General features: G+C 40.4%; 1 protein-coding gene across 2 annotated transcripts in view; it reads left to right on the top strand.

Moving 5' to 3' along the window:
- BTBD9 (BTB (POZ) domain containing 9) overlaps positions 1-23,229 on the top strand; it is a 411,775-nt gene that overhangs the window by 240,276 nt on the left and 148,270 nt on the right. The window lies entirely within an intron of this gene.

The raw sequence follows: 23,229 nt of genomic DNA, 5'->3' as shown, positions 1-23,229 counted from the left end.
CGAACTCCTTTTCCTATTTGGAACCAGTCTGTTGTTCCATGTCCAGTTCTAACTGTTGCTTCCTGACCTGCATACAGATTTCTCAAGAGGCAGGTCAGGTGTTCTGGTATTCCCATCTCTTTCAGAATTTTCCACAGTTTATTGTGATCCACACAGTCAAAGGCTTTGACATAGTCAATAAAGCAGAAATAGATGTTTTTCTGGAACTCTCTTGCTTTTTCCATGATCCAGCGGATGTTGGCAATTTGACCTCTGGTTCCTCTGCCTTTTCTAAAACCAGTTTGAACATCAGGAAGTTCACGGTTCACATATTGCTGAAGCTTGGCTTGGAGAATTTTGAGCATTACTTTACTAGCGTGTGAGATGAGTGCAATTGTGCGGTAGTTTGAGCATTCTTTGGCATTGCCTTTGGGATTGGAATGAAAACGGACCTTTTCCAGTCCTGTGGCCACTGCTGAGTTTTCCAAATTTGCTGGCATATTGAGTGCAGCACTTTCACAGCATCATCTTTCAGGATTTGGAATAGCTCAACTGGAATTTCATCACCTCCACTAGCTTTGTTCATAGTGATGCTTTCTAAGGCCCACTTGACTTCACATTCCAGGATGTCTGGCTCTAGGTCCGTGATCACACCATCGTGATTATCTGGGTCCTGAAGATCTTTTTTGTACAGTTCTTCTGTGTATTCTTGCCGTCTCTTCTTAACATCTTCTGCTTCTGTTAGGTCCATACCATTTCTGTCCTTTATCGAGCCCATCTTTGCATGAAATGTTCCTTTGGTATCTCTGATTTTCTTGAAGAGATCCCTAGTCTTTCCCATTCTGTTGTTTTCCTCTATTTCTTTGCATTGATTGCTGAAGAAGGCTTTCTTATCTCTTCTTGCTATTCTTTGGAACTCTAATACTCGATTTTAAATACGTATTTTGTTTTCAGTTCATAAACCAATAATTCAGAGGCCAGGCCTCTGCTTTACATATACTCTTCAGTTCTGCCATGTAATGAAGTGTACAGTATATACATGCTTTGTGTGATATGCTTCAGGGACAGCTTTTCTATTCAGACCTTGCTTTTTGTGTCAGCTGACTGGCACCCGCAGTGCTAGGGAAATGAAGTGGTTCCTTGGTGACTCCCAATAACTGTCAAAATTAATCTGTAGACAGGAAAACATTTTCCTTGAAAATAAGCTGGAGGAAACTGCCAAGCAATGGCTGCACATCATTCTAAGGAGACACTTATTGCCATGATGGAGGCAAGGAATGGGGACACTTATTTTGCAAATTTAAATTGTAAGCCTCTTCTCAACAAGTGAAAAATCAAATTGAGTGGGTTTTTAAAAAATATTTCACTTGCAGATTTTTTTACATTTTGGTAAGTCAAGTCTATCCACTTATGAAGCAGGTCCTACTCTTTCAGTTCTGAAGAACTGAAGCTGGCATTTTTCTCAACCTTAGCCACTAGAGACCCAGATGCCTTACAGCAGCAAAGATGAGACCCAGGGTTCCCCCTAACCGCTTTCTTTTGAGTGAGAGATATCCAGTTGACATTGAGATGAAAATCTCTCTTTCCTGTTGTTTCTTCTGAACCTTGTTTCTGGAAACTAGCAGTTTTCTAATTTATAAGCAGTCTTTTCTTCCATTTTTTTAAAGCAGAAAATTAAAAAAATACTCTATCTACAAATCGTTCATTAAGGAGCATTCAAAAATTTTACATATGGGTTGAATTGGCCTTCAGGGATTGGTTCTTCAGTTGTGTGTATGCGCGCTCAATCATGTCCGACTCTTTGTATCCCTGTGGACTGTAGCCCACTAGGCTCCTGTGTCTACGGAAGTTTCCAAACAAGAATACTGGAGTGAGCTGCCATTTCCCACTCCAGAAGAGCTTCCTTCCCCAGGCATGTCTCTTGCGTCTTTTGCACTGGCAGGCAGATTCTTTACCTCTGGTACCACCTGGGGAGCCCTGTAATAGTAATGCCATGATTATAAATGAGTCAGATATTTGCTACTTGTTTTCCTTCAGTTCTCATAGCTATGCAGATTAGCCCCCAGGTCTATGGCCTGACTTATGGACAAATGCAAGTTTAAGTTAAAAAAAAAAAAAGGAGGTGAGGGTAACCTGTGGTTCAACAAGCCATCCCTGTCCCAGGTTGGGCAAGCCAGTTATATGATATACCGAAACATAGCCTTCGTGACATACCTCTTTATTTCCCAGTTTGTGAGCTTGAGCAAGTTAGTTAAACACTATGAGTGTTCCTCAGTTTACTCATCTCTAAAATGGGGATAGTGGTAGTGCTTTACTTTATAAGTCATGAGGATTTGGTGAGTTAAAATGGGTTAAATGCTTAATACAGCGCCTGGCATATACTCAGTGTTCAATAAATGTTAACTACTTCCTTTTTTTCCTTGCTGTAATTATTATGTTAGTATCATTCAACATTAGCCTTGATGTTGTAAGTGTTAGACACAGTCCTGAAAACACCTTTGGAGTCTGGAAACTGCTCAGTCTTTCAATTTCTATTGTCAGAAGATTTCATTTTCTTAGGTCTTGATTCATTTACACCAAGCTGGTACCTTACTGAATGATTTTGAGGAATCTCTGGGAGAAGTCATAGAGCAGAGAGAATTCATCACCTCTCAAGATTCCCAGGGCCTTATCTTATTCATTAACCTATTTGGCTTACTTTTTCTCCAGTCTGTGGTACATCAGTATTTTCATTTTATCCTGTTAGGAGAACCGGGAAAAAAAATAAGGTTAAAGGATTTGGTCTAGGTTACCTGGGTTTGGTAACAGAACTAGTCACAAAAACCATTCTGACTGTTCTTCATGGATGTGGTTTATTACATAAAGTCCTTCCACAGCTAAGGTACCATATGTGCCATATCACATTAGCTACCAAGGTCAGCCAAGGAATATTGCAGTGTTTTTTATTTTTAATCTCATGAGTTGAATTCCTTAAATGTTAAATCTAAGTATTTTATCATAAATATTTAAAGCAAATAACCAATTTCCACTTAATAATAAAGCACAACTCTTGTTAGTCTGAAAGCATTTGCATGGAAAATTACACATCACGTTAATGTATTTTCTGTCTGCTTTTGTGTCCATATAAAAATAACAAGCCACAGATGCACAATGACATCATCATCACTGAACCAAAGAAGGAAGAAAAGGAAGTTACTTTGTGAGCTGCAGATGTAAACTGTTCCCTGTCAGGCTGTCAGTGCTTTGCTTAGTGTTTTTAGGAGGGAGTCCCTGTGTAGAGTCAGCCGCAAGATCAGGGACAGTTGACACTCACTCCTCCCGCAAAGTGAGTCCAGAATTTAAACACAGTGTCCTCCAAACGTCCCTTGGCATGAATGAATGTGATTTTTTTCCTTAATGCTACATTAAGTTCTCTAGTTCGTCCCACTCAGCTCCACTGCTTCTTCTCTAATGTTGTGTCCAATTTTAAATGATTTGAATGATGGGCCTTCCATCTTTTACCTGGCCAGTGTAACCCCAGAGTGCCTAAGATTCACATGGCCTTGTTACTCCCTGCGACAGTCATGCTGCAGCAGACCTGAGAAAGAAGTGGCAGAGCTCACATGATTTTAATTGCTGCCTAATAGGCTATAGCAACCTGAGCATTTTATTAAGAGGGAATTTAAAATTAGCATTATTATTCTAGAAGATGCTTTCACACTGCAGTAAAAATCATGCTGAGAGAATGTCTGATGTGCAACCCAATTTTGCCATTTTCTTAATTTCTTCCCATTACTCCTAGTAATGTACCTCTCGAGCCATTTTATCCTCTTTGTACTTCTCTGATTACATAAATAATTTTATCTTCTCCCTTTCTGTTTTTCCCGGAGTATTCAGGATAAGCGTAATCATAATAATAGAATTGGGGATTATTACATGTAGACTTTTCAGAGTTAGAGTAACTTTTAAAAAAATAGATGTTGATGAATCCCATAGAAGTAAGCAATATGCACCTTCTCATAGCAATAAACAGGAGAGTTGTGTGTGTGTGTGTGTGTGTGTGTGTTTTTTAACCTTTATCTTCTCTTAAATCAATCAGTTCTGTCATTTCCGGGCCACTCTCTCCTGTTACTGACACTCCCATGAGTGAAAGCCAGATTTCAATATCATCATCTTTCTAGAGAGGAATTTTTATCTCTCCTCTGTGATGATATTTGAGCAACTCTGCCGTCATACCATGGTTATTTAATTCTATTGTATTTATAAGCAATTCTCCAACCTGCTGACAGTTGTCACTTAGAAACCTTACTAGTGTTTTTCCTTTCTTCTCTATACTCATCAAATCCTGCCACTGGACACTGTCTGTGCACTGTCCCACCAGCATTTGGCTACCTTATAAACAGAAGTTAGAAAATAATATGCACTGTTTAATTGAGGTTTTTATATACCAAGACATAAGCATCTAGTTTCATACTCTGTAAAACACCCATGAAATATTCTTAGTCCTTTGCTATTTGGGAGTAACTTATACTCCTCTAAGAAGTAATTGCACATAAATATTATTTGCTTTGATGAACTTTAATAGTTTTTAAATTCTTGTATTCTTAAGTACAGTTCTTACAATGATTACCATTTGTTTATCCACGTTGATTCATTCATTTAGCTAACATTTGAGGACACTGTTGCATTCTACTGGGCACTATGCTGGGTGGTTTGAAAAAGAAAATAAGCAAGAAAAGGTCTCTGTTTTCAGGAATATCAGAGTTCAATAGGGGAAGCCAAAAAGCAAACACTTAACTAGTGTTTACTTAAACACTTAATGTGTGTGTGTGTGCTCATCTGTGTCTGACATTTTGTGAACCTCATGGACTGTAGCCTGCCAGGCAAGAATACTGAAGTGGGTTGCCATTTCCTACTTCCAACCAGGGATCAAACCTGCATCTTTTGCATCTTCTGCGTTGGCAGGCAAATTCTTTACCAGTGCACCCCCTGGGAATCATACAATGTGAGACATGCTCTAATAGAAGTTAGGTGAACAATGGTGAGGGAGGAATTACTGCTTCTTAAGATAAGTCAGTACTAATGGGAGACTACATGAAGCATGTGCCCTTTGAGTTGGGCTTTCCAGGAGAAGTTAAGAGAATAAGGGGAGAAAGGTATGCCCAGGAGCAGAAACCACACTAGCAGGGCATAGAGACCTGATGTACATTGAGAAATAAACCCTGAGTCCAACATAGGGCATCTGGTTGAAGTAGCTAGTGATGGAACTAGAAAAATGAGTGGCAGTACACTGAAGTGGAATGCAGTAATCTGCAGCAGTGTTAACCCCAAGGTAATTAACCCTTGCTCTTGAAACATGTGTTTTTATTTATGTATGACTATAGGTGTTTGTTATGATTTAGACTAATGGTTCCCACCCTTAGGTGTGTATTAAAATCTCTGCCTCATTCTGATTAGACTCTTTAAGGGTGGCATCCATATATTTTTAAGTTCCCTGGGTGATTCTGATGGGCAGCCAGGGTTGAGAACCATCAATTCAAACCCCCTCAGTGTTTAAACAGGTACCAAGAAGACCTTGTCTCACTGAAACTGGTAAGTGATACCCTTAAGTCAGAAACCATTCAACCCGTAGGTTGGTAGGAAGAGCAGCCTTTACCCCTCTCCACAGAGTTCTTCCCCTGCTGCTGCTACTGCTGCTAAGTCGCTTCAGTTGTGTCCGACTCTATGCGACCCCATAGATGGCAGCCCACCAGGCTCCCCCGTCCCTGGGATTCTCCAGGGAAAAACACTGGAGTGGGTTGCCATTTCCTTCTCCAGTGCATGAAAGTGAAAGTGAAGTCGCTCAGTCGTGTCCAACCCTCAGCGACCCCACGGACTGCAGCCCACCAGGCTCCTCCGTCCATGGGATTTTCCAGGCAAGAGTACCAGAGTGGGGTGCCACCCTACAACTTGTCTTTAAACATGCTCAGATAACTTCCACCTACTAATGGGTAAAACAGATCCTTGTAGCATCATCTTGTTTACTCTTCATAGCTAAGTCCTGTGCTTCCATTTTTAATTTCTGTTCTAGCCAAGTGCAGTCTAGACTCAGTCCCACTGCTTAGCCCACAGTCCTCCCAGACGTCCTGGGTGTTGCGTTCCTGCATTTGCGCATGCTACTCTTCTCCCTGGATTTTTCTTCCATGCACATTTTTTCCTTGACATCCCCCACTCATATTTCAGCACTGAGCATCACATCTGAGGTCTCCTGCATGATAGGTGATTCTTTACTGACTGAGCCACCAGGGAAGCCCTCATGCCCAAGAAGCCTTCTTTGATCTTCCCAGTCTGGATTAGGTGGTCTTCCTTTGTGCTATTATGCTATTTTGTGTAGTACTTGTAAAATAGCATTTATTAATATATATTGTAATAACTTATCTGCATTAAAACAGTGGGCCTTTTAGGAATTGATTTATTCATATTTATTTCCATATCTAGTGGTTCACAGTATTCAGCATATAATAGTTCCTCAATTTAAAACATTGCTAAATTAGTGATGTCAGATATAGTCATAAAAGCGAGTAACTGCTATTTGCTAGCTTTTATGCCAATTACTGAGCACTTAGTATGTGCCTTGTCACGTACTGACCAAGCGCTTAATACATGTATCATTTAACTCCCAAAAGTTAGGTCATGTTACTTTGCCTTTTATGGATGAGGAAACTGAGGCTTTGAGAAGTTAACTTTGAAAACTGAATTGCTCTTTTTGGTGTCTTTCTCAAATTGGAATTTCACATTTAACCTGAACTGAAGGACTTCTTTAATGTAGCCTGTAAAGTTTCTAAAATGTAATACATAATCATCCAATTATATTCATTTTGTAAATTGGCAGTATTACCAGTTGTCTCTGGTGTTTATCAAAGGACTTTTTTTTAAAGATGGGATCCTAAGTGGCTTAACTAGTATTTTTTTTTTCTTTTTGTCTAACGTTTATACTTTTGCTAGCTTTTTCAGTGAAAATAGAGGAGCAACCATTTGTTCTGTTTGGAAATTAAAAGAGACCAAATGATTAAAATCAATAGACTGTGCCACAGCCTCCAATTCCCCATCCTCTCTTCCTACCAAAGAATCTCTGGAGCCAATAGTTTGAACACCCTCCCTCAGAAACCTGCTCATAAATAGAAAAATCAGCTAGTTTGACTTTCCCCCTCTGCTCCTTTCTCCTCCTCCCTGCTAATGAGCAGTGAAATGGCCTAATGACTGGGACCAGAGGGAGGGGAGGGCAGAGAAGAAAGCCTGAGTAATCTGCACACTGAATTATCAGCCTCTGTGTAATTGAGTTTTCTTTGGCTTCCTTCATTTTGGAGTTTAGCATTTTAAAGACACTGAGGGATGCACTGTTTCTCCAGGCACTGAGATGAGCCGTGTTTTCAGTTTCTGCCATGATCATTTTGATCTACCTCTGTGGCTAGAAGACTTGTGCTTCTGATGGAGACTCCAGAAAGGAGGACTCTGAATGAATGACAAGGTTCTCTTTTCCACTGAGAGTCAAACACACAATGGCCTTTTCATGTCCTTGTCTGTTTGACTGTGTGTGATAGAGGCTGGAGAACATGTATGTGGCAGAAGCGGCCCTGGAAGATAAGGAGAATGCTGAGCAGAAAATGAATGCAGCCCAGGTTCACACAAGTCCTGGAAGGGGAAATAGCTGTTGGTGGTGGAGGGTGAACATCTGTCCTGGTTTGCCTGAGACTGAGCTGCTTCTTGGACTGTGAGACTTTCAGTAGTAAATCCAGCACAGTCCTGGCAAACAGGGATGGTTGGGCATCCTGTGTGCTTAACTTTCCTTATCTTCACAAAAGGTTCACAGTCAGTTGGAAATTATTTCCTATCACCTTTAAATCCTAACTCACTGAATGAAAACAAACCAAACTTGAGAATTTTCTTGAACTCCCTGGAATAAGCAGTAAATTGAATGGCGCCTTGTTGAAAGCTCTCCGCCTGTCACACCTGCGTCTTGTGCTCCAGTTGTCTGGTTTAGAACTCTTGGCTGCCCCACTCCCCACGCCTGTGAGGTATTGCTTTGTTCTTCCGCCCCTTCTTCTTTTGCTTCTGCTGCAATAACTGCAAGGATTAAAGAGGATATACAGTATGTACTTTCTCTTACTTTGGCACTTGCGTCCCACAGCTCTGCTTCGATTCAGCTGGCTGGGCTGGGACTTTAGGGAGCCTCCCGGCGACCCACAGCTGAATCTATCAGGTCCCCTGCAGCAGCTGTTATCTGAACCAACTGGATCCTGTGACAGCAGCAGAGGAAGGGTGCAGCACGAATGTGCAGGAAGAGCACCAGACAAGCCTGTCTCTGCTCCAGAGAGTCTTAATCACCCCATCTGCATGTGGAGCATGGTGATTGTTCTGGAGAGAGTGGGAAGGGAGGAGATGGTGTTTTTCCACAGTTATTAAGATAAACAGAGCAGCCAATACTGTCTGTGCAGCTGTTTCAGCGTGAGGATGAATGGAATTATTTTATTTTTACTCAGTGGGAATTAACACCCCCCTCTTTCTTTTTGAGAGAGGGAGACTATGGCTAACACAATAACTCACTGATTTGAATCTTTCTGCAGAATGGTGATAATTTATGTGACTGTCTGAACATATCCCTGTTTGGACATTTAATTAGTGAAAAACCAGTTCAGAAGATAAAATAGCTAAATAATCTGAGGCAACCATTTGAAGATGTGGTAGAAGGAATAGGACAAGGAAGGGGAGGGGATGGAGGAGCAGCTACAAGGTGACAATGTTATTTTAAGACAAGAAAGAATAAGAATAAAGAGTTGTAGCCCTCAGGCTGAATACAGGGAAGGAGATGAGGAAGAATGGTTATTATCTCTTGTGTTATTGTCCTAAGTACCAGACCTATTTAAAGGTTTACCCTTGTGGCCATAGCAGGTTGGAAGACCCAAGGTCTCAGACTCAGTGAGTAAGTCCAGCAAAGATCCGTGATTGAAACCTCTATCCTTATAGGAATAATTACAGGCATGGACACACTTTGGTGAAAAATATTATACTTAAGCTTTCAGATAATGATGGCAGAATGAACACACATTGATTCTCACATTCTTCAGAACAAGATTCTACTAGAATGAGAGTAAAGAAAATTTTTAAAGTATTAATCTACAAGGATAAAAAAAATGGGACGAGGAGATTAAAAACATGGAAGAAGCTGTAAAGCAGATAAATGATTGGTTAATGATTTAACAGGCTCAAGAAAACTGAGTCCAGGGCTTCCCTGGTGGCTCAGTAAAGAGTCTGCCTACCGGTGTAGGAGTCAGGGATTTTGATCTCCAGACTGGGAAGAGTCCATGTGCCGTGGAGCAGCTAAGCCTATGAGCCACAACTATTGAGCCTGTGCTCTGGAGCCAAGGAGCCACAACTGCTGAAGCCTCAGCATCCGGAGCCCATGGTCTGCAACAAGAGAAGCCACTGAAACGAGAAGCCCGTGCACCGCAACTGGCGAGTAGCCCCCACTCACCACAACTGGAGAAAACCCCGCACAGCCATAAATAAATAATGTAAATTAAAAAAGAAAACTGAATCCTAAACTACTAAAGCCTCAGAGGCTTAGAAATTAGGGGCACCAGGCACCTTTGAAGCTATGATGAAGGAGGTAGGTAGGAAGGGGCTAAAATGTGGAGAATTCGTTAACTGTGTGCTTATGGGACAATTAAGAGCTCTGGCTTCTCTTCCCCACTTCATTCAACTTTGACTGCTTCTCTCCTACTCTGATAGAAAACTGGAAGATTTATTTCTTCTCTTTTTTCCAATTCTGTTAAGATAAAACTGACATATAACATTGTGTAGGCTAAACGTGATGATACATAACATGCTGATTTAAAAAAAAACTTTTTATTTTACATTGTAGTATAGGGCTACATTAGGGCTTCCCTGGTGATTTAGTGGTAAAGAATCCGCCTGCCAAACAAGAGACGCAGGTTCAATCCCTGGGTTGGAAAGATCCCCTTGAGAAGGAAATGGGCCACCCACTCCAGTATTCTTGCCCGGGGAATCCCATGGACAGGGGAGCCTGATGGGGCTACAGTCCATGGGGTTGCAAAGAGTTGGACATGACTTAGCGGCTAAACAACAACAACATAGTTGGCTAACAATGTTGTGTTTGTTTCAGGTACACAGCAAAGTGATTCAGTTATACACATACATGGAATCTATTCTTCTTCAAGTTCTTTTCCCACTTAGGTCATAACATGGTGATTTGACATAGATATGTTGTGAAAGGATTACCATATGTTTATTTAACATTTCCATCACCTCAGAGAAGTATCTTTTTTTTTTTAATGGTGAGAACACTTAAGATCTAGTCTATTAGCAACTTTCAAGTATATAATACAGTTGTTAGCTGTAGTCTCCATGCTGTATATTAGATCCCCAGAACTTATAACTGGAAATTTGTACCAGTTGACCAACATCTCCCCTTTTCTCTCATTTCCCACCCCCTGGCAACTATCATTCTAATCTATTTTTAAATAAGTTGAGATCATGTAGTATTGTCTTTCTCTTTCTGACTTTGGACATTTTTTCTCTGATGAAGATAAACAGAAGGTCTCTAAACTGGGAAACCGTACACAAGTGAGAAGGATCATACTGTCGGAGGCTGAGGTGCTCTGAGGCTTAGACTCCACCTCTCAGTGATACCTCCCCCGCCACACACACAGACAAGTATGTTTTCCTTTTTCATCACTCTGAAACTCTGGTAGTCAAGCCCATATCTTTCATGCATACGATTAGAAACATCTTTCTAGAATAACGATCAGTCCAAGAGAGAAGAACTAAAGAATCTGACAGTGAAAGTGAGGTTTTACTGACTGTTGACCCATTCAGGCAACTAACTATATCTTCAGAATTTCCTTTTATATGTCTGGGTTCCTTTCTGACAACCTCCTTGACAACCAGACATTCGAGGAAACTAATAAGAAACATGAAGACTAAAACAAATAGGAAAAGCACTATACAGGGAGATGAAAACGTTTAAAAAATTATTGCTATCTTCAGAGAGATTAGAGTAAATCTATCAATCTTAGACCAAGAAGAAGCCATAAAAAAGGAGCATTTGAAAAATATGAAATACATTTGGAAATTTAAAATATTAAAGCAGAAATGGAAAGCTTGGTAGAGTGCACAAATGATAAAGCTGAGGAACTCTCCCATAAAGTAGAACAAAATTACAAAAAAAAAAAAATGATAAAGACAGCCACCATGTCCTGCTCACCTTCTGCCACACACAGCAGGGTGTTGCTCCAGGACCTTGCTTCAGACACCTCCTGCCCTACTTTAAATGATTTAAAACCCTCCTGTGGTCACCTCCTCATGCTTCACAGAGAGCAGAGCTAGTGCACGTGGTCAGTTCTAAGAAAGGCTGCATTCAACAAGAGCACCAAGGGAACCAGTTCTTAGTGACTCCACGTCTACTAAACTCAATGACTGCAGAACTCAGACTGTATAGAGAGCACCTGGGATACTGCTTGGCCTCCGATCCACCTGGAGACAATGACAATACAAATGACTCTAGGAGGATTTTTCAGAAAGGATGGGCGAAGAAGCCTCTTTGGGCAGGAAGATCTTTGGTTCCCCACCCATCATAGCACGTTGATAACTGCTGACCCCATCACTACCAGTGTTAACTGTGCCTGTTCTGAAATATTGACTGACTTCTTGATACAACCTGATTCTTACTATGTGAATTGCTATTCCTTTAATTTGACCTGGGGTGGCTCAGATGGTAAAGTGTCTGCCTGCAATATGGGAGACCTGGGTTCAATCCCTGGGTCAGGAAGATCCCCTGGAGAAGGAAATGGCAACCCACTCCAGTACTCTTGCCTGGAAAATTCCATGGACGGAGGAGCCTGGTAGGCTACAGTCATAGGGTCTCAAAGAATTGGACACGACTGAGCAATTTCCCTTTCACGTTTTACTAATTTGACCTGAATGTTTTTCAGACCAGTAAAAGCACCCTTTTTCAATACATTGCACTCCTTCCCCTGATTCCTGGGTTTTGGCACCAATAAGAAACCATAAACTAATATGTTACTTGGTGGGATAAGCAACTCAGTTGATTAATGCACTAAAGTCCTCTAAATTTCAGTTTTAACCATAAAATGGAGGTATTAATTCCTGCCCTCCAAGTTAGGAATTTATATATAGTTTGTGTATGAAGGGGAGTTATTGATATAGAATATGTTTTGAGTGTCCAAAAATTGATTCACAATTTTTAAAAGTTATATTCCAACTATAGTTATTATAAAACACTGGCTATATTCCCTGTGTTGTACAATATATCCTTGTAGCTTATTTATTTTATACATAGTTTGTACCACTTAATTCCCTACCTCTATCTTGCCCCTCACTCCCTCTCTCTTCCCACTGGTAACTACTAGTTTGTTCTTGATACTGTGAGTCTCTTTCTGTTTCTTTCGATTGACTAGTTTATTGTTGCTTTTTAGATTCTACATGTAAGTGATATCATACAGTATTTGTCTTCCTCTGACTTCACTCAGCATAGTACCCTCCAACTCCATCCATGTTGTCACAAATAGGAAATTTACATTCTTTTTTGTGACTAAGTAGTATTCCATTTTATGATGTGTCTGTATATGTATCATGTTTTCGTTATTCACTCATCTGTTGATGGACACTTAGGTTGCTTCTGTGTCTTGGCAATTGTAAGTGATGGTTCTGTGAACATTGGGGTGCATGTATCTTTTCAAATTAGTGTTTTCACTTTTTTCAAATATATACCCAGGAATGAAAAGTTTACATTAGAACAAAAGGTAGACTTATATGGAGATTAAAAAATAATTTAAAAAAAGATAAACAGAGGAAGTATAAAAGTACAGGTAAAGATAAGGAGGTCGAATATTCAAAACTAGGAGTTTCATAAAGAGAGATTTTAAAAAATTCAGGGGAAAAAGTCAATAATTTAAGAATATTTACCGAAACTGAAGTACATGGATTTCCAGATTGTGAAGGCCTTCTGAGTACCCGACCCAGTTGAAGATGATAGACCCATACTAAGGCATCATGAAATTTCATCATGTTTAGGGAAGCAGAGAATATCTACAATTTTTTTATTTTGGCTGAGCTATTTCAATCCTAAAAGATGATGCTGTGAAAGTGCTGCACTCAGTATGCCAGCAAATTTGGAAAACTCAGCAGTGGCCACAGGACTGGAAAAGGTCAGTTTTCATTCCAATCCCAAAGAAAGGCAGTGCCAAAGAATGTTCAAACTACTGCACAATTGCACACATCTCACATGCTAGCAAAGTAATGCTCAAAATTCTCCAAGCCAGGCTTCAACAGTGTGTGAACTGTGAACTTCCAGATGTACAAGCTGGATTTAGAAAAGGCAGAGGAACCAGAGATCAACTTGGCAACATCCTCTGGATCTTTGAAAAAGCACGAGAGTTCCAGAAAAACATCTACTTCTGCTTTATTAGACTACACCAAAGCCTTTGACTGTGTGGATCACAACTAACTATGGAAAATTCTTAAAGGGATGGGAATACCAGGCCACCTGACCTGCCTCTTGAGAAATCTGTATGCAGGTCAAAAAACAACAGAACTGAACATGGAACAACAGACTGGTTCCAAATTGGGAAAGGAGTATGTCAAGGCTGTATATTGTTACCCTGCTTATTTAGCTTATATGCAGAATACATCATGAGAAACACTGGGCTGGAAGAAGCACAAGCTGGAATCAAGATTGCCAGGAGAAATATCAATAACCTCAGATATGCAGATGACACCATCCTTATGGCAGAAAGCAAAGAAGCACTAAAGAGCCTCTTGATGAAAGTGAAAGAGGAGAGTGAAAAAGTTGGCTTGAAGTTCAACATTCAGAAAACTAAGATCATGGCATCTGGTCCCATCACTTCATGCTTTATTCTGGGGGGGCTCCAAAATCACTGCAGATGGTGACTGCAGCCATGAAATTAAAAGACATTTGCTCTTTGGAAGAAAAGCTCTGACCAACCTAGACAGCATATTAAAAAGCAGAGACATTACTCTGCCAGCAAAGGTCTGTCTAGTCAAAGCTATGGTTTTTCCAGTAGTCATGTATGGATGTGAGAGTTGGACTATAAAGAAAGCTGAGCGCAGAATTGATCCTTTTGAACTGTGGTGTTGGAGAAGACTCTTGGTGTTGGAGAAGTCCCTTGGACTGTAAGGAGATCCAACCCGTCCATCCTAAAGGAAATCAGTCCTGAATATTCATTGGAAGGACTGAAGCTGAAACTGCAATACTTTGGCCACCTGATGCGAAGAACTGAATCATTTGAAAAGACCCTGATGCTGGGAACGGTTGAAGGCAGGAGAAGAAGGAAACGACAGAGGATGAGATGGTTGGATGACATCACCAACTCAATGGACATGAGTTTGAGTAAGCTCTGGGAGTTGGTGATTGACAGGGAAGCTGGGCATGCTGTAGTCCATGGGATCGCAGAGTTGGACACAACTGAGTGACTGAACTGAACTGATGGGTAAAAATTTCTTTTAAAAATTGAAAAGAAACAGTTAAGCCAGTTTTGTTTTATTTTAATGAGAATTCCAAACACCACAGCAGTAGCAGTGACTTTAGTCATATAATAGAATCCTCTTGTCTGTTAAAAAATAAATCCTTTCTTACAAAGTGCACTTTTACCTTACGTGCATTTCACTCGTAAGTTTTTCTTTCCTTGAACTTCTGAGCCAAGTGTAAAGATTGACATTTTCTTTCTGATCATGGACTTAACACTAATGCTGTACCAGTAAATTCTAGGTCATGAATGGTTGAACTCTTAAGAAGCTTTGGGGAGGGAGAAAAAAAAATCCTTGCCAAACTACTCCGCTTCCCAACCTGCTTGCTAATCCAGTAGAAGTATGGTTTGGGACAGGCTTCAAAACTTCATCAGTGGATAGGACTCCTAACACAAAAGGCATGATGAGTACAGGAAAATGTCTTTTAAAATGACTGGGCAAATCATTAGCTTTGAAGGTGTCCCATGTCTGCCAGCCCCTATGACAAGCTGCAGGCTCTGCAGTTCACCAGTAGCACCACTTGGAGCATCTTGCTCTTTTGTTTTCTGTTCTGCTTGCGTTAAAGTTCTAACACGTTGCAGATTTTAACAACAAAAATCTCTTAGTGCTGCCATTAGTATTCTTTCATGCTATTTGGAAGCTGGAGTGTACAGGCTTCTACAGTGTAATCAACCATACACTTCTGGCTTTAACAAACCCTGAGACAACATACCACACCAGTTTTGGTGCCCAGGACAAGGGTGCTTCTCTGTCTCCTATTATTCGCTTTTCCTGTGCTGTTGGTGTGAGTGGTCTTTTCAAGTTTTCTGTCATATTATTTTTGTTTACTTTGACTGCTCTGCTTCTGATTTTTAGCTTTGTATGTAGTTGTACTGATACCTGGATTATGTAAATCTGTGGATCTTTTTTTTTTTTTTCCTTTCCCTGATTGATGCTCTAGGTAAAGGTCCAGAATTTCCCAAAGGGCAAAGGAGGGTCCCTGAAATTTTCTGTGAGCATCGAAGCAGTGTGGGAATAGTAGGTGGCAAGTGTGTGGCTTTTCTGGGTTGAGCTTGTTTTCTCCAAATACATTTCAGTTAGTTCTCTGTTAATACCTGTTATTGCCTGGAACACAGGTTTCTTGGCATAGCTCATAAAGAATACAGAGGCTTTGATGCATGTGTGTTCTGTTGAGCTTTGAAACCTCCAGCCTGACTGTGTAAGTGTGTAGGGTATGAGTTTTCCGTGAATGGAAATAATGCATGCAAGGCCTAGCATATGAGATGAGTTCTGAAGCTGGCAACTTTTGCTCTAATTCCAGTGCTGGTTTCTCAGGGGTCTGGAGTGAAGATCTGTGCCTTCCTTACTCCCTGTGCTCTCTTTAATTATTCTCTTGACCTGGGGCTCAGTTTTTACTTCCATCATTCTGACCGTCTTAGGCAATTCCTGTCTTATTTCTTAGTATGTCAGATGTTTACATTCTTAGAAGGATTCTTAGATTTTTCCTCTGGGAAAAGTAAATTCTTTCTCTTTCTGTTTGCCTCTCGTCCTTCTGTATTTAATCTTCTACTCTAAAAGGAAAAAAAGGCTCCTCCAGCCCTTCAAATTATAAGTTACAGTAAGTGGCATATCCCCACCGTAGTCTTAGGTTTAAAAAAGAGAAACTTCCCTTACCCATCATGATCCTAAAGCAGGCTTGCTACAGGTCATAGCCACCAAATGAGTTCTTGCACATTCATAGGGAAACTAACAAATTTAATTTTCTTCTACTTTTTCTCTAGTGCACAATCCCATTAGACTCATTTGTCTACATTCATGGAAATGCACAGCCTACTGGATAAACTGAAAAAGATAATGCAGCCATTTTAAAGATAAAACTGGTGAAATTCTCTCTCCTGCTCCCAGCATCTTGGTCTAAGGGAAAAGTTAATGAAAAAATGCAAATATTGAACTTTTGGTAATTCGGTTCTATTTCTTAAAATATGCTTTGTATTGGTTTCAAATGTTTCATTGAGTAGTAAAATTGGTTAGCAGTATTCCCATATGAGAATTTGTTCACAGTGGCACATAGCAGAGACAGAGAAGGGGTTGGTTTATGCATATTCACGATCTTTCTCTCCCCTTGCCCTCCCTCCGCTTGCTCCTCCCTTCACCCTTCTTTTCTCTTTCTCCCTTCTTCTTCCCTCCATACCTCTCTCTCTCATCCACTTTTTGTTTTATATCTTTCACTTGCCATCTTGTCTTTCTGTAATCCCTTGAAAATTTGCAGATCTAATTCTCTGGGGGGAAAAAAAGCAATAAAAAGAAAACTAAGCCATGAAATAAGTAAGGCATTTCTTCCCATGGAATTCAAATCAGTTCCTCTTTCTAGTTCCTAAGAAATCTACTTAATTAGATGTTTGCCTATATCCTGCTAAATATGTACAATACACTCACTTACAGTATATCCATGTTCTCAGGCAGAGCTAGTCACACCTTCCCTTTTGACTCTTCTTTTATTCCTGGAGGGAAAGGTTTTTGTTAATATAACTGTTTATCCTTCCAGTTTAGCAAGTTTGTCTATGAAGTTGTATGCTCAATATCAATAGATCACTTACCAACCAGTGGCTAATTATTTGATTTTTTAAATTTGTTGTCTGTCTCCTGACCTGAAATGTAAATTCCATGGGGAATAGATTTTACCTGTAGTATCCAATCCCATATCCCAGCACCCAGCAGGAGTAGCTGACTCATGCTCGGTTAATATTGATATTTGTTGGCTAAGACAGTGGTTGTGTGTGTGGGTTGCGGGGAAGGGATTATTTCTCTTTTAGCTATGTTTGTTTTGTTTGCAGGGAGGACTTTTAGAGTTCATGCTGCTAAATTAGCTATTTTAAGATTAGGCTACCATGTGTGAATAGGTCAGCAGCTCTTATGTCTTTCTACTTACCATTGCTACCAATATGGAGCCTGAGACTGGGAGAAATTAAGGAACTTGCCTCCAATTTTTTTTCTAATGCATTGTGAAGCTAGTGACCTACTAGCAAGTAGGTCATTCTTTCGGCTTAATCCTGTCAAAAATCATACAGTTTGATGGGTCTTAGTCTTACCTTCTAAACTGCACTATGAACTTCTCCCGATGAAGGTTTATGTCCTGTCTTTCTGGTCCATTTCAAACAGTGTTTAGCAGAATTTCTTGTATCTAGTAAGTGTTTGTTAAATCTTGATCAATAGCAGATTTACCCAGTATACCTGCAGGGGCTATTAACTGGTAAATGTGCAAGTAGAAACAAATGAAGCAAATTTACATATTATATCATTTTCATATGATTTATGTAAATAAATATTATAGTTCTTTTGTGATATTAATTTCAAGTATGTTTTCATAGATTGAAGGCATTATGGCAGGTTTTAGGTTCTACATATGCAGAGATGGGGAAAAAGCCTACTGTTCAAAGTGCACATTTCCCCCAAATGAAAAACAATGCTTAAATATTTATCTCTGATGTTGAAATGACTTTCTGTTTTGGGTTACACTGGGTTATGATGTGTTAGTAGTTATTTACCAGTCTTATCCGCTCTGCATGCTAGATTCTATAAAGCATCAATTTTCTCTGGAAACAAAATGACTTCTTGTTTTGTTTGCCCTTCAGGTTGAGTAGTGGAGTTGCTAGAACATAACTGCTCCCTCTGCAGGGCTAATGGTCAGACAGTTTCAGGGCTGTTCTCCAAGACAGTAGCCTCTGCTTAGGCTAACTCTGCAGAGTGCTTAACCTTTCAATAAGTCTTCCTCTCTCATATAAGCAAATGCTGCTGGGACCCTTTGCTGAAGTCAGTGGAGGAGAATCTATAGCTCCACAGATCAGCCATAGGGCAGGTTTTCTAACAGTAGCAAATCTGTTCTGTTGCAACATGCTTTTCCTAGAAGCTTTTTGTCATTCTGGCAGTAAACTGTTTTCCACTTGCTGCCTTAGCAACAAGACCTGAAGTCACTTTCCCCTCCAGTCTGGGTTTGATTAGAAGAGCGTTAACACTGTACCTAGAACTAGAAGAAAATATCATCCTGGGGAAACCCACAGATGTTACCAGCTTCTTGGGCTGGAGAATTATTTATATACATTCTTCATATCTCCTTGCAAGGAAAGGTCAAATGGGAAATTGTGGAAATGGTGAATTCCAAACCCACATGGTCCTGAGTCCCTAGAAAATGCTGTAGTTAAAGTTCTTGTCGTCTTTCTGGCCACAGCAAAGGACAATCTTCTGCAGAATTCTCCATGGGGATCTCAGAGGAAGAGCCAAAATGTTAGGGCTTCCTTCTTGTGTTGTTAGGGATCCCAGCCTTAGGCTACCTCTAGTTTTCTCCAGAGTCTTTGTTTAACCCAAGAATATAAAGTTCAATTTGAGAAGAAAGTTTTGTTTACAAGAGAATAAAATTCTGATGGATTTTGGCTTTAGTTTATCCCTTGAGAGCTCATTTAAATATTTTTTGCTGAATTCAATCTTATCTTGTAGTAGAATCTGCTCAGTTCAGAAGTTAGGTGATCATGTAACTAGAGGCAAAGGTTAAGGATTAACTGTAACCACAAGTAGGCTAAAGACTAAAGAAACAAAGACTGGAGGATTCCAATGGGTTTAAAGTGAGGGGTGCAAGTTGCTGCTTTGTGTATTCAGTTTGTTAAAGATGTGTTGTTTGTGGCTTAGAAATGAAATATTGTAGCGTCCTGACAAGAAATGATGGAAAGAAGATTAAGAATAGGAGTTTGTAGTACCTCCCCAGAACAGGCAGGGAATACAATGAAATCTCCAAGGGAAAAATTTTCTAGGTCACAGTATTATGGTGTCTCTTTGTAAGAAGTGCTAGTTTTCTTGGTAAATTAAAACCCCAAACTTCCAGAGTTTGCACAAAAAAAGAAACTCTTCTGTAGGCACAGGTAGCTGGACCAAATATGGGCAAAAGATTCTTCCCTTGTTTCTTTATGCAGAGCTTACTTAGGTCAAGAACGTTTAAAAGAGACTTTTCTAAAGACTAGGGGCTTAAAGCAGGAAGTGACATAGAGGCAGGTAATCTGCATTTGGAATGCAGATTCTCGCCATGGACCCTAACACCTATACTGTGGGGCCCTAAAGGGACGACTAGTCCTGGCCTGTGCTCTTGAGGTCCATCTTTGGGCCTGGATGCACCACTTTAACACCTGTAGTTAGGAATGCACTCCCAGACACCCAACAGTCTCTAAGTCCAAAAGAAATTCTGCTTCCAAGGATCTACTCTTTGCATTTCTGTTTAATGATACTGTACTCTGCCACACCCTGCACTAGATACTTTAACTACTTATCTCATTTAAATATCATATAAGATTTGTTTATTGATCCATTTTATAGAGAAGGAAACTGTGATTCAAAAGGTTTAAAGCTTTTTTTCCCGTAGCGACACAGCTAATTAAGTGATGGAGCTGGGCGACAAACCTGGTTCTGTTAGACACTAAAGCTAGTACTTTAAAACTCTAGTGCTTCTCAGTTTTAGAGTGCTATCCATGGGGGGTTTAGGTTTAATTTTATCAAAGAAGAATCTCTTTTCACCCACAATATTATAGCTCCTAGAAACTTCTGCACTGAAACATCCTGTTTGGAACTGTTGAGGCCCCAGGCGTTGTGAGCAGGACTAGAAGACAGCTAACAGAGGGAAGAGAGGAGACCATTGGAAACAGACTGTTGCACCAGAGCTCGTGTGGACGGCATTCATCTCCATCAGAAAGGGCCAATCTGTTGCATATCTGCCTTCCTCGTCCCTGTTTAAGTTTTAATTATCTTCCAACTGTCTGAGCTGCTGTTGAGGACCTCAGAGAGAACAAAGGATAGCTGTCATATTTTTCAGCAGCTCTCCTTTCTGCACACTGATGAAGTCACTAGCTGCCACTGCCCTTATCATCAGGTTAGATCAGAGTCTGAGTATGCATTGGAGAGATGATGTTGAAAGAAGAAAATTAAGCTTAAGTTTTACCTTTTACTCAAAATCTTTTGTGACAAAGAAAATATAGGATCTACTTCTTCTTGTTAGGTGTCATGACCCAGAAGCAAGTTTTGTTTTTCAAAAAAAAAAAAAGGTAGAGAGGACTCTATCTCTCCCATCCCCAGCCCTTGGGTTTTCAATAGCTTGGATAGTGGTTACTGCTGCCTGCAGGATGTTCCATTGTGAGCCTCACTAAGAAAATCTGCTTGTGATCGAGGATGGTACCTTGATGGTACTTCCTCCTTCTCCCTCTGGACATTGCTCCTGGATCAGGGCACGCTTTCCCCTGAGCTGGACAGGGCCCCTGAGTTCTTAATGGAGAGCTCCAGGATGCCCTACCAGTCACTGAAGTTGGGGGATTAGTTAAGCCTGTTTTCTATTTCTAGTCGAGATCTTCAGTGAAGGACAGAGTCCTTGGCTAAACGATTCTTTGCTGGAGAAAAGGAGCATGGCTTCTTTGCTGTGACTTTGTTACCATTTTTTTAATGTGTATTTGAGTAACGACTTTATGCCACTTTTGTAAATTAGGCTATAATTTTATGGAGACTTAGAGAGTATTGTAGAACTAGAATAATTAAACTTGTTAGGAGCATTACATATAACAGGCTAATCAAGAAGTGTGATGTACAGTGGTGAATTGCTAATTTGACCTCAGGATTATGCAACAGAGATAACATTATCTTCATTTATACAGAACTTTTTTTTATCTGGAGGCATCTCTCAATGCTTTTGCAATCATATATATTATCTTATTAGTTATCACAAACACTATCATTAAGGCTGTAAAATATATTCCAGTACAGTTTTTTATTTTCAGTTTCCTATAATCAGGGGATGAGAGAGGGGAAAGTTCTTTAATTTCTCCCATTCCTGATATTTACACCAGGGTAAAATTTGGGAAATGACTGTTACCTAAACTTGGAGGCTGATTCCATATAATGTTTTAAAAAGAAAGAGAGGGAGGGAACATTAGTGCATCCCCTTAGGTCAGCCTGAACTGTTAACCTTAAGAACTGCCACTGGGGGAAGGCCCTATTAGTCCCTCCCTTGCTCCTCTATCTCCTCAGTATTAGGAAAGCTATCTCTCCTTTGAAAGATTTGACCTAGAGAACAGGAAAATGATCTGATCAAATTCCACCAAACCACATTCCCTCCAAGGTTGCAAAAAGCAGCACTCACTGTCACGACCATGTGCGGTTGAAAATGCTATGCTTGTTGAGTTCCTGTGGGTTTAAGGAAATGGATAAAATTAGATTCAGGCCAAGGTGCCAGGCTTAACACACCCCTTCCATTCCAGAAAGCCCAGAGAGATTGTTACTGCCAGCAGTAAAGAACAACACAATCTGTTCTACTCAGACCATTTAAGACTTATTTTAAGTGAACCCCATCCACCTACCCAAACCCAGTAAAGTCAAACACCTTCTGTCTGCCCTGAAGGCTGGAGAGAACAGATCATAGCCAACCTCCTGCTTACCCAGAGGGCGATGGTGAGCACAGCAGTTGCCCTGACTCTCCACACAGGAAGAATGGTGTCTCCCTGCAGCGGGGATGGGAACACAGAGCAGCCAGTCCAGGAGAGGGCATTACTATTGGTTATGAAGATGAGCGATCAGCTCATGTCAAGGAGCAGATGGCTAAATGAGGTGCACAGGGATTGCGGTGAGATTCAGGCTTGAAGAAACAGGAGAGAAAATAGCTCATGATACAGAATCCCCAAATATAGCCTCTATAATGTGAATTTTTTTTAAATTGCCATTTACATTATACAGTTAACTTGGAGGGATGAGAAATGTAAGGAAATTACCAAATTAGTGAACAGCGATTAACTCAGAAGTAAAATTACATCATCTAAATGGAAGGTTGTTTTACACAGCGGAGGGAAGATATTACTAAAACCTTGCCCAGTCTGTCATCTGCTAATTGAAATCTGTTCGTTTAATACGCTTAATACGCTGCATCCTTCAGAGCACATAGTTCATAATTTGGGAGAGCGTTATCAGTTCATCTGTTATTTTTTGCCTTGCTCTTCTTTAGAATTCCAGGATGTGTGTAGCACAATACGTTCCCCGTGGAATTGAGTGACACTCAGAAGAGTCCGTTTGTCTGTTCATTAACCTGTGAACTGTCAGGTCCCTTTGGAGAATGAAAGGGGCAAGTTGCTCCAAGATTAATGCTTGTTTGTCAGAGGTGAAGCCTCCAGGGAGATCCAGAGGGTGAATAGGCTGAGATGCTCGAGACCTGCCCCATGAAACTCTGCACTGTGTGCAGATGCCAGCTCCCTGCGGCCAGGAGGGAGGCTGCAGAGCAGGCTGGCTCACCTCCACACATCACTTCCTCTGGCCAGGAGAAGGCATCCTAGCAGTCAAGTTGGGGACTGGCGTAAGAATATAGGGTTCACATCCTAATGAGAATTTAGGAGCAACATTAAAATACAAGAAACTGTGAGTGGTTTTCAGTAGTGTCTATGGATTTTTTTTTTTTTTACTTTAAATGAGAAAGCAGTATTGATTTCATGCATTTCATCCAATGGGTGAAACCTTTCATTGAGTTGGAAAGTATTTGATTTTGTGTGTGTTTGTGCACCTGTGCACAGGCACGTTCCTAACCACGAGGTAAGGATAGAAGCTGTTATTCTCCAGTGTCAGTGTCTCATGGATGTATAATTGTGCTGACATTTGGGAGTTGAGCTAAACAGCCCCTGGTTTGATTTTCTAGGTAAACCATGTCTAAGTTCTACTTCA

The sequence above is a fragment of the Bison bison genome, unplaced genomic scaffold, assembly GCF_000754665.1.
Source record: "Bison bison bison isolate TAMUID 2011002044 unplaced genomic scaffold, Bison_UMD1.0 scf7180017864270, whole genome shotgun sequence".
Lineage (NCBI taxonomy): Eukaryota > Metazoa > Chordata > Mammalia > Artiodactyla > Bovidae > Bison > Bison bison.
The sequence above is the reverse complement of the archived record's forward strand: the minus strand, read 5'-3'. Positions and strand labels throughout refer to the sequence as shown.